The sequence below is a fragment of the Podarcis bocagei genome (genome assembly GCF_964188305.1).
Source record: "Podarcis bocagei genome assembly, chromosome: 8".
In the NCBI taxonomy this organism is placed as follows: Eukaryota; Metazoa; Chordata; class Lepidosauria; order Squamata; family Lacertidae; genus Podarcis; species Podarcis bocagei.
The window spans coordinates 50,555,095-50,567,357 of record NC_138133.1 but is presented as its reverse complement, the minus strand read 5'-3'; the positions used below and the strand labels follow the sequence as shown (position 1 = coordinate 50,567,357).

The following is a 12,263-nucleotide window of genomic DNA, read 5'->3' as shown; positions in this document are numbered from 1 at the left end:
TGATCAAAACAGAACCATGTTCAAGGGCAGCTGCATCCCATAGGATGGGAAAGCAACAAAAGAATAGCAAATACCCCAGGAAGAACACATTTAGCATTGCAAGTGTGAGCTATGAACAAGTATGAACAGCATTTCCTTAACACAGCCAATGCAAACATGCATGTCTTGTATGCTAAGTTTAGACAACGTTACAGTAATCTGAAGCTTTTTATGTGATGGGCAACTTTCCCAAGTACACTTGCTGGCAAGAAGGTTCCTTTGATTTCAAGGGAATTTACTTCCAGATAAAGTCTTGAGGATCAATTGCTGCTCAAGAGGCAGGCCAGTCTGACAAAGCTCTACAGTTCTATGATTCTATGTTTCTACGATCACATAGTATAAGACACAAATGAATCTTAAGGACATTTGTAAGTGCAGGAGAAGTCAAAAGATTTCCAGTCATGAAATCTGGACAAGAATATATAATGAAGCATAATGCCCTGTATACTCTTCAGGAAAACTACTCGCCTCCCCAATATGTAGATAATTTGAGAAAAATATTTGTGGAAAGAGAACAATTAATTTGCAGCACTCCATTTCTATCCATTATGACTGTAGTCATTCACATTTAATTAAACATAGGATTTCAACTGTTTTTCCTCATGTAAGTTCTAATTAAATAATGCAAATACCAGTATATAATGAATGCAGTTAAATCAAGGTAATAGTTTCATTCAATAAACAGACATGTCAATTACAAGTCTTTTTGTCATTTTGAATCATTGTTGTGTACTGATAAAGTGTTAATCAGAATTCAATATTGCTGTTAGACAATATTGTTCAATGGGCTTGTACACACTGCTTCTTCTATTGAGTTAAAATAGAATTACTGCTGCTTAATTTAATAAAATTAGCTAATGGTTGGTTGTTTTGCATAATGTGTTTTTAATAGGTATTTTGGTTTCTGAGCTGCTTTGTACGTCCTTTTCAATCCAAAAGGCAGGATATAAGTCTTTTTAATAAGCACATGAATAAATAAAATACTGTTTATTCAAACATGCATGAGCGAGTGTTAAGATAGATAATTTTATCAGGAATCACTACAAAGCAATTTCTGTGATCCCCAGCTTTTTAGTTATCATATTTGTACCTTGCATTTCCTTCAAAAATATTAGCTTGGCATACACAGACTATTATCTAATTCCATCTTTGCAACCATTCTGGGAGATGGTTAGCCTGAGAGATGGAGACTGGTCCAAGGTTACCCGGCGAGTTTCAAGGTAAGTGGGTATAAGAGCCTAGGTCTCCCCAGTCTAAGTTCAACATTCCTTGCATTTATGATTATTTATTGATTCACAGCATTCATGGTGTGCAACTCAGTGGAACATATATTTCTTTTGGCAAGCATATGCAATTTCCATTATAGACCACTGAACTCCTCATGCAAGATATTATGTGAAACATCTTTAAAATTCATTTGTAACAAATAAATTTGGCTTTTCAAGGGGAAAAACACTTGAAGAACATATCTGACCTCAAATAACCCTTGAATAATATTTATGAACCCAAATAACACTAGTTATCAAATCAGATTATTAATATAGTATCCATAAGAAAGATGCACTAACATGTTCATTGTTTAAGGCTAGCAAAACGCAGAATAACACATGACTTCCTTCAGAATGTTCTTCATGGAGTATCTGACATGCAATTACATGTAGTATTTAGCAGCCCTATATATACTCTCTCCCGCTCTCCGTTCCCTCTCTCATACATATATAATCTCAAAGGGAGCTGGTAGTCATGAAGTCAGATTCTTGGAAATGAATCAAATGCTGTCATAGTACAAGTGAAATTGAATGAAATATATAGTTTTGATTGTCTCAACAGCATTGAAGATTGCATTTTTCCTTCATGAAGGGTACGGCTATCAATGGCTACTAGGCATGATGACTCCAGAATCAGAGACAATATGTCTGCAAATACCACTTGCTGGGGAGAATACTGGGATAAAGTGCTGTGTTGCTTCCCATCCTTCATTGTGAGAACAGAATGATTGACTAGATGGGCCTTTGATCCAGAAAGGTTCGTTATTTTGGCTTTTTATGCAGATCTATCCCAAGGATGAAGAATTTGTTACTGAACTCCATAATCCACAGCCACCATCATCCATGTTTGGACGAGGGAGGCGCTGTGGGTTAAGCCACAGAGCCTAGGGCTTGCCGATCAGAAGGTCGGCAGTTTGAATCCCCATGACAGGGTGAGCTCCCGTTGCTCGGTCCCTGCTCCTGCCAACTTAGCAGTTCGAAAGCACATCAAAGTGCAAGTAGATAAATAGGTACTGCTCCAGCAAGGAAGGTAAATGGCGTTTCCGTGGCTGCTCTGGTTCGCCAGAAGCAGCTTAGTCATGCTGGCCACATGACCCGGAAGCTGTACGCCGGCTCTCTTGGCCAATAAAGCAAGATGAGCGCCGTAACCCCAGAGTTGGTCACGACTGGACCTAATGGTCAGGTGTCCCTTTACCTTTACCCTTATCCCAAGGGTGAAGAATTTGTTACTGAACTCCATAATCCACAGCCACCATCATCCATGTTTGGGGATGGTGAAAGTCATAGTCATGGGCCACAGGTTCCTCATCCCTGCTCTTTCCAGAAGCTCCATGTTGCCATAATCTCTTTGGACAGTATATGAACCCATTTCCCTGCTTCATCTTTCTATTGCTTTAGCACTGCATTCCCATTTTTCCACTGAGATCATTAAACAGACCCCAACTTGAGGTTAATAAGCAGTTTGGAACAGCAGCTGCAGAAGATGTCTGGACTGCATTACCACCCTTACTAGATTAATAGTTAAAAGATATATTTTTCTGGTCAGACAAAACAAAGTAAAGTGAATGGACATAGCAAGATATGTCTCATCAGTACCAATATGCTCATCTATAAAAAAATAGAAATTAATATAAGATTATGAACAGAAAACAGGTCTGCAATCTTTCACAATCGTTAACTTGATATGATGACTTAAGAACTATGCATTTTCTTCTCCATATAAATGATATCTTGCAAAAAAGCAGATGTTTTATTACCATCAGAAGGAAGAGCTCTAGTAGGAACTATTATAAAGCTTTCAAAGCATGTGCAAAGCAAAATCTAAGAGTGTAAAGAGCAACACAAATCCAAAGAGTTGATGATGCTCTGCCATGGCAAACAACACTACCTAAAAACTAAAGTGGGGAACCAAGTGCTTGTTTTCATGAGCAGCTGTTGATTAAGGCTTGTTAACATGGAATAGAAGCCTCACCAATGGCAAAAAAATACCTGGTTCTTCAGCTCCTGTAAGTTGGCATTGATTATGAATTCCTGATACTCTGCACATCAAATAATCACGGCATTGCCTACAGGGGCAGCAAGGTATGGTACAGAAAGCTTTGGTAAACAGAAATATATGGTAAGACCCTCTTTAATATCCAAGAGCTACTACTTCAACCTTGAACCCTCTGATTATATAAATTAGATATTGAAATTGGTTGCATTTTATGTAATTTTAACTTGTGCCATTTCAACATCTTACATGGCTTAGAACTTGGATATTTGTTTGGCCATCTGTTCCCATATCAACCAGCCTACCCGTTCTGAAACTGCCAAAGCTGAAAGCTAGAAAGAGCATTTCCTGTGGTGGTTCCTGGTCTTTGGAATGACCTCCCCAAGGAGATCTACCTATAGATCTTGGTAGTATCATTTAGATGCCAGGCAAAACATTTCTGTTTTCCCAAGTTTTAGAATCTGCTCATGTGAGCATTCTTTAAGAGCAGTCTGATTTCATCACCTATTTAAAATTGGCTGTTGCTGTTTTAAGTTTATTGTTTTTAATTTGCCATGTTAGTTGCAAGCTTTGTACAGTCGTACCTTGGTTGCCGAACGCCTTGGAACTCGTATGTTTCGGCTCCCAAACGATCGAAAACTGGAAGTGAGTGTTCTGGTTTTCAAACGATTTTCGGAAGCTGAACATGTGGCACAGCTTCCGCGGCTTCCGATTGGCTGCAGGAGCTGTGTTTGGTTTCCAAATGTTTTGGAAGTCAAATGGACTTCCGGAACGGATTCTGTTTGACTTACAAAGCACGACTGTATAGTGGTACCTCGGATTAAGAACTTAATTCATTCTGGAGGCCCATTCTTAACCTAAACTGTTCTTAACCTGAAGACCACTTTAGCTAATGGGGCCTCCCGCTGCTGCCGTGCCGCTGCTGCACAATTTCTGTTCTCATCCTGAAGCAAAGTTCTTAACCCAAGGTACTATTTCTGGGTTAGTGGAGTCTGTAACCTGAAGTGTATGTAACCTGAAGCATATGTAACCCTAGGTACCACTGTATTAGTATTATTATTACTATTAATTACTACTACCACCACTACTACAACATTTTGTTTCTTACTCCCATGTTAACTTCCCTGGGAAAAGAAATATATGTGAAAGCATGGTATATGAATTATGTAAACAAATAAGGAAAGAATGAAATCCATATAAGAAAATATCACCACCCCCTCTTTTCAATGCAGCCACTATGCTCCTCAAAGATCCTCTCTGGAGTGTGGATGACTGTCCTGAAGAATGTGGGATGTGGAAGCTGCTGAGGGAGTGGGGGATCAGCCTGAATAAGATGACGGCATATTCCATGAGCAATGTCTCAGCCTATATTTGGCAAATTTCCCCCTCCCCCTCCCCCAGCACACACGCGCGCGCACACACACACACACACCTTATATATTTCTACTGCATAGTTCTGCAGAAAAATACTGTTTAGCACACTTCACTGCATTTATCAAATCCATTATCCAATGCCAGGTGACCCACATATATATTTTAAGGACTTCTACCAGAACTGTGTAAATGTGTTGTTCACACACACAAAAATTAAAACAAAAATGCATCCAAGAAGCTATTAATACAAACTTACTTTCTATAATGAAGAACAGTTGCCAGAACCCCACCAGATGCAAAACATGGAAGAAAACAAAACAAAAAACAAAAATCTAGTTAGACAATATTTCAGATTTCCTTCCTAATTCTAAATAAGTCATCAGCTTATCTACTGCAATCATGTATTTCTCAAAACCTATTTCAATTCTGAACTCTCTTCCTTTTAAATGGTCTGCATGCCGGGTTCCTACAAATAAATGCACTATTCGTTTCAAGCTTTTGTTCATGCTCCCTTGCAGGGAAAAAAGCCTTTAGCATCTGGTGCCTTTGAGCTCCCTCTGCTGGGCTGTGCAGCAGGAGCTGATTAAGGTAATCAAAACAGAGCAGGGCGGGAACCAGGCTTCCTGAATTCAGTTACACTGCATTTTTTTTTTTTAAAAAAAGAAAATATAAAAGAACTGAAGGAAAGGAAATCAGTACAAACAGAACTTATTTATATGGGTTACACAATGAAAAACACTGTAAGGAAAGCAGGACTGAATTTTGTTCAAAGGTGCTGTAGTACTTTTAATTACAGCATCCTTCTTTATCCTAATGGGCGCTTAGCGGTGTACCCAACACCTTGTTTTTAAAATTATCAGCAGATTAAAGTCTTCTACAACTGCACTGAATACACAGCTTTCCAGAAATGGCACTGTCCTGTGCAATACAAATAATGCTCCTCAGCTCTCTGTACACAAGAGATCACTTACAGGGCTTAGAGTACAATCCTAAACACATGCTAATGACACAAAGAACACAGTGGGACTCATTCCCAAGTAAATATGCATAGGATTGTTCTCTAAGAACAGCTCCTGGTTCACGAAATCACTGAATGCTTATCATTTTCTAACAAAGGCGTCTACTTACATATGATGCAAAAAGAAGGGCTTTCAAGTTCTTTTAAAATAAAATTAATGTTAAAATCTATCGAAACTAAAATATTTTTATAATCCTAAAAATTCCTGAGAATTACAGTTTTACTAGTTGGTCAGGAATGACTATGTATAGCAGCAGGAGGAAAGGCTGTGTGCACATCTGTAGACACAAAAATGTATGCTGATTGTGTACTTTGCTAAATATACACATAAACACGCTAACTTTAGTATTACAATTATGATTAAAGTGTAAAATAAAGGGGTCCTCTGGGATGGTTCTGCCAGCCACCAGAAATCTTTCAGGGCTGATTTATGCTCACAACTGAAGGAGCGGGTAGTTCACACCATAGCAAATATTCTGTAAGATAATTGTAAGCAGGAAGACACTGTACTCCATACAGTGTTTGGATTCCTTATTATTATTTTTAAATGTGTGGTTATTTACAGTTTGTATGGGTCAAAAATCATCACAGTAAATGATATTTAAACAAAGCAGGGACTGGATAAGCTACCTGGGTTTTTGTGAAAATCCCTAGCAAGGCATAATTCCAACTGGCTTTCTGAATAATAGTGCTTTTACATTTGTGGCTATATATCACCTCCATACAATAACCACCTCTATTTACAGAGTGATCATAAGTGGCGTTGGAGGGACTGGCATGGCAGATGTGCTACTATTGAAACTCCTGCTGCCTCATGATCAGGGCAGAAGGGGGTGATGAATTTTGCCAAGGGCATAAGAAGAGACCTGCTGGACTAGACCAAAGGCCCTTCTAAAGTCGGAATGGCCACTTGACAGGGAACACATTAGCACCCCCCGTTACATGGAGCCTTTTGGTCCATTAGGTGGGTGGCAGCGCTTCTTTATTTAAGGTCAGGCTGCCTGCCTCCCACGGCTTATTTGGAGCTTTGCACAGACAGCCGTTGTCCCTTGCCTCAGTTTCAGCCTCGGATTAGTTGGTTACCTTTTTTGGAGTCAAGCTGGAATTTTTGGTTGAACCCATGACTAGCTTTTCAGAGAGCTGTTACCTCTAGTGGGTAATATATCTTGAATGTTGGAAAATGATGTCACAGTTATTTCTACCTTGCTCTTTTGTGAGTTTCTCAGGGAAGTTCCACAATGAAATGTTTGGGCTCCATGCCTATCGGAATGTGACTCCACATCCTTATCCACACCTGGAAGATATTAACTCTCCACATGGACAGAGATCATTAACTTCACTGTGCCATGCATTTCAAATATGTTTTGATGTTCTCTGATGTGCCATGGCTCAAATTAAACAATCTTTTTTGGATGGGGTGGAATACTTAAAAAAAAGGAAAAGAAACAGAAGTATTTTGAATAATGAATACGTAGTTAAATTGCTTTTGGGAGAGAAGAAAACTATGCAAGTGGAAGCAAGTTTTCATCACTTTTTAAAAGTTTTGTGTCTTTAGTTTTTTGGGCAACAGATGGGTTCAAAAAACTTAAGTCATATGGTGTGGCTTAATTACTAAACAAGAGGTATGGAATCAATCTTGTCTGAAAATCATACTTGGGCCCTCTTTCATGAAAACTCTTTACCTGTCCATAGAAGTGCAGAGAATAATTCATGGGGGGGGGGGTAGAAAGGAGGAGACAATGGCACTCTGTAACATCTGTCATGGCACACTTTCCTAAATGAGTGCTCTTGCGATGAAAACAGCAAAGTGAAAAATTGCAGCCTACCAAACCAAAATGTTACCAGCCACCACTGCAGCAAACTATTGTTTGTTGTGATGGGACTTCCAAATCATCTGAACTGAACCAGTGCAATCCCTACTGTGAAAACTGCACTAACAATGCTCTTTAATCTTCTGGATTTAATATTAGCAAGTACACGGTCAGTTGTAAGCTAATTTACATAATGCTAATTTATTGAGGTGGATTTAGGGCAGCACAACCAGTTCTGCAGCACTGAGCGCCGAGCCTAGAGGGCACCACATGGCTTTGCAACCATGACATAGTGAAGGGAGCAGAACAGAAAGCGAGAGGCAGAGCAGCACTGAATTTTGGCCTCGTACAAATCGCCACTGAAATTTGAAGGATCAAAGTCCAGCCCTGCTAACTTACGCTGAGAGGCAGAGTATATGCTTTAGAAATAAATGAATAAGTAAAAATGTGGTTTTGGAGAAATGCCCATTTTTAAAATATTTAAAACATCCATTCTATTCACCTCTCTCATTCTCTGCTTTGGGAAGATCCAAGTGATAATTTCCACAAAATGCTATTTGTGTTTGGCATGGTTTCCAGAAACAGCACTATAAAAGATATGGCAGCCCTTTTTTGCCAGAAGGTAAAAACAGAACAAGGGAAAATAAATGACTATTGTTGAGATGAGCACAGAGAACCCTTTGACAACATAAACTCTTGGCAGTCAAAAGTGTTGCTATTATACATAGCATGAAAAATACCCAGTAAAGAATGCTTTACAGTGGCCATTTGAAAATTAAATGAGGTTTTATAGAACGATAAAGTTGAAAAGTCCCCAAAGGCTAACGCTTTGCTAGCAAAACAGTAAAAGGCACTGTTTGTCCTGCTGAAGTAGCTTCCAAGCATCTTTTTTAATAATAAGCAAAATTAGAAATTACTTTCCTAAGCAATGCTTAAAAATCATCCATGCTACTATCATTTCAAAGGCTCCATTTTTAATTGCATAACTAGTTTCTGCACAGAACGTTTAGAATACCAAAAGTTACTGCACTGCAATCCCACTGTACCAGAGGTATTTTTGTGAAATGCTTTTGTTCACATTACCGGTTAAAAAAGCAGCAGCAGCAAAGCTGTGGAAAACAGGTAACAGCACTTGTCTGTAGCAGCAACTTTTCATAATAAGCACCAGTAGAGTAAACTGTAATAGGGAGCATTTAATCTTTTACATAAAAACACAAAAAGATTGTGCAACATGTACCCAACTGCAAATGCACCCTTATTTTATCTCCTTTCCTTTTTCTCAGAAAACATTAGGCTGAGCTAAGGGAAGCCCCGCCAGCATTGCCAACCCAGCAAAACCTTTTGCTACCTAAAGCAGAGCCCAAATGCCTTGCCAAATGATGTTTAGAAAGCCTCATTGCATCATTCAGACACCACTTCACCTCTCCCTCCTCATGGCGCTGCCTAAATCAGGTTGACTCATCCTCCTGTATGCCAGGGTCAGCCCCACAGCACAAATTCTAGCTCACTTCATACACAACTCAAAGCCAAAACCATGCTTTGTGTGATCATGCAAACATGCAGGTTTTTGGAAATAAGATCATGGCTGCTTTTCTCCTCTTCCAGTCCTGTTGCTTCCACACTGCTGTGAGCCAAGCCATGGTTTGGCTTAGCATTGTGTCCTAACCCAGGCACCTCCCCCAGACAAACCATGGGAGGTAAGCCATAGAACAAACCTTTGTTTGGAGCAATATAAACCATGAGCCTGGATCCTTGTGTAATGTGAAGGCAAACAACAACTTAGCTCACAAGACCAGATAAAGAGGCAAGCAGCTGTGATCTTCTCTCTAGGAACCCATATCTTTGCCCATCCACACAAAGCCATGGTTTGGTTTAGCATTACATACAAATCAGGTCTCTGTCTCCCCAAAAATTTCAATGCTCACCAACTGCAGAAAAATAAACTGAAGAAACTGTAGTCACCAAAACTAGAGATGCTTCTTGCATTGTCTTTATAGTAATCACTTCTGCCTCCTCTTGATCTTTGCCACAGGCCCACAGACACATTTTGTCCTCATCGTCCAATCTCAGCTCTAATCTCCTGGTCCCCTGACAAAGCTGAGACTGCTCCCTGAATCTCTTCTATATTGTAACGGAACCAGATGATGGCATGGTGAGAAGCCAGATCAGCTGTTCCTTCCTGTCATTTCAGCTGTATGTAGCCCCTTACATAATGATGGAGAAAGTACCTTAGAGAAATATACCTAGAAGGGATATATTGTACATTGGCTTTTTCCCTTTTAAGTGTTGATATATTGAATCTGCCTGTAATGAAGTCACTCTGCTTGCACAGCCTAGCCTGTTATTAGTATGCTGTACTGTATGGATTAAAATCAGATAAGGCATTTAACATTTTCCTAACATCAGAAGAAAACATGCCAAGATAAATTTCCTCAACCTTTCATCATTCTGAATCCTATTAGTTAAGATAAGTGCTTTACCTGGTGAAACAGCATTTTGATCTAGAAGGTTACTCTACCGATTTCAAAACCAAACGTTTTGAAAGCCCAAATGTGGGAGATGAAATCAAGCAGATTCCCCACCCCCTTTTGCTACACTGCTCAGCTTTGCAGCCCATGAGAAAACAGCTGTTCAGTTCTACCTTCGGTTTACAAAATTTCATTCTTTTCCCTCAACCTCCCCCAACCCCCAGGAAAATCTCTCTCTTTGAGAAATAGAAAGTGTTTCTTTTGTCTGGAGTATTTGGAGTCTATGGGGAAGGACTCAGTGGCACAGGACGTGCTCTGTATGCAAAAGGTCCAGGTTTAATTCCTAACATCTCTAGGAATGCCTGGCAAAGACTCCTGTTTGAAGTTCTGGAGAGCTGCTTGCTAGTCAGCACTGCAGTAATGGTCAACTAGATAGACCAGTGGTCAGCCTTTGTACAGGGAACATCTCTATGTTGCCGTGCTGAGAGACTTGTGTGGCTGTGCCTCTACTGTTTCATTTTTTAAACACCATGTAAACATCTTAGGGCTTTCAAAAATCAGAAAACCTTGGATTCATTTCAGGAGGGCTCATTCAGAGTTTTTAGCCAAATTTTATGTTTACCCAGGCATATAATCCACAATGCTTTCCAATTTAATCTACACACCTTGCCACACCTTATTCGGCTATGCTCATGTCACTGGGGGCTTCACTGACTTGTGAGCCCATTCATTAGTTCACACCGAAAGCAGCTGGCCATTCTTTACATGAAACTAAAAATATTCAAGCAGCACAAATACTTCCTGAGATTAACCCAAACTTGTAATACTACAGAAATATATTTTAAGCCACACCCCCCCCAAAAACCCTTAAAACATGCTGGGCTTCCCTTAGACACATACATAGATAGGCAGGCAACGAACTTTGAGCTAGTAATATTTCTTATTGCCTGCAAAGCTGAACAATGCAACCCTATACAGTGGCTACTCATCACAGGGTCTCATTGAGTTAAATGAAGCTGACAGGACTGCAGCCCTGGGTATCCAGTGTTCATCATACTCAAGAGTTGAAATCACTGGGCTTAAGTAACTTAAATGGGTCTCACCTGAGCAGGAGTTAGTTGACTATCACCTTAATGATCCATTTACGATCTTTTGTCGTTCTACACACATAAAAATGCAAGAATGCTGTCACGCTGCACTTTGCTTGACCACAGACAGGTGGCACTGCAAACTACAGAGTGACAAGACGTGGTGGATGGGCAGCCCAGGTGAGTCCCAGAGGGAAAGCCATAACAGGCTGCAGCAGCCTGCCCCATCACCTCCACTGGCTGCTCAGGCTGCCAGCCCTGGGGCTCCTGCCTCCAGGAGTCAGATTCCCGGGCTGGCTCCTCCCTGCCCTTCCCCTTTACACTTCCCCATGGGTAAGGGAAGAAGGAGGAGGATAAAAAGAGGCTTTGGGTGAACTCTAAGGGAGGGAAGTAATTTTGGCAAGAGGGCTGGATGGGTGGTGTGGGCAAGCAAAGCAAACAGGAGTAGCAGCCCCAAGGAGTAAAACATAACAATACATTAACACCAATAGCTATGTTTCAGCACAATGAGAAAGATTTGATTTACTGTAGCATCTTAAAGACTCATGTTGATACAAGGTTATGACATAATACAGGAACATATATTTTCGGATAGCTATACAGTATGAACAAGGCCCCTGAAGTTCAACTCAGATGAATAGTATGCATGTATATGAAAGTAAAGTATCTAATTCATATTCCAGTTCAACAAGTTTTGTTTGACTTATCAGTAGCAGATATATTACAGTGTCTTTTAAACTTAATGCAATGACCTTAATAATATCTTCCCCATCCAATGCTCAAATACTCCAATAAGCAGTAAGCATAATAAGCTATATAGTGAATTATTGTGTAGAATCAAGGACTTGTATCATCCAGCAAGGAAGGATGTTTTAATTTTTGCCTATTGGACTAACCCCTTTGTTTCCCAAGTACTTTTTAAAATTAAAAGTTCAGACTAAAATAATGCAACAGGTATGTCAAACTATTCACTGTACATGCAAGATGGAGATTTCTACACAGTTCATCTAAAAATTACTTGCTTCCAATAATATCCTGCACAGAATTAAGGAAAATTGTTCTCAGCAAGTTACAGCAATGCTTTCCCGCTCCAGAATAAGCAAAGAGAAGCTAAAGCAATTTGATCTCACAGCAAGAAAGAAAACCAGCTGTAAAATTCAGGGAGTAATATGAATATCCCCAGTAGCAAGCTTTAAATATAACA

The 12,263-nt window shown here is 39.8% G+C and overlaps 1 protein-coding gene across 4 annotated transcripts in view; it reads right to left on the bottom strand.

Moving 5' to 3' along the window:
- ASXL3 (ASXL transcriptional regulator 3) overlaps positions 1-12,263 on the bottom strand; it is a 100,360-nt gene that overhangs the window by 46,448 nt on the left and 41,649 nt on the right. The window lies entirely within an intron of this gene.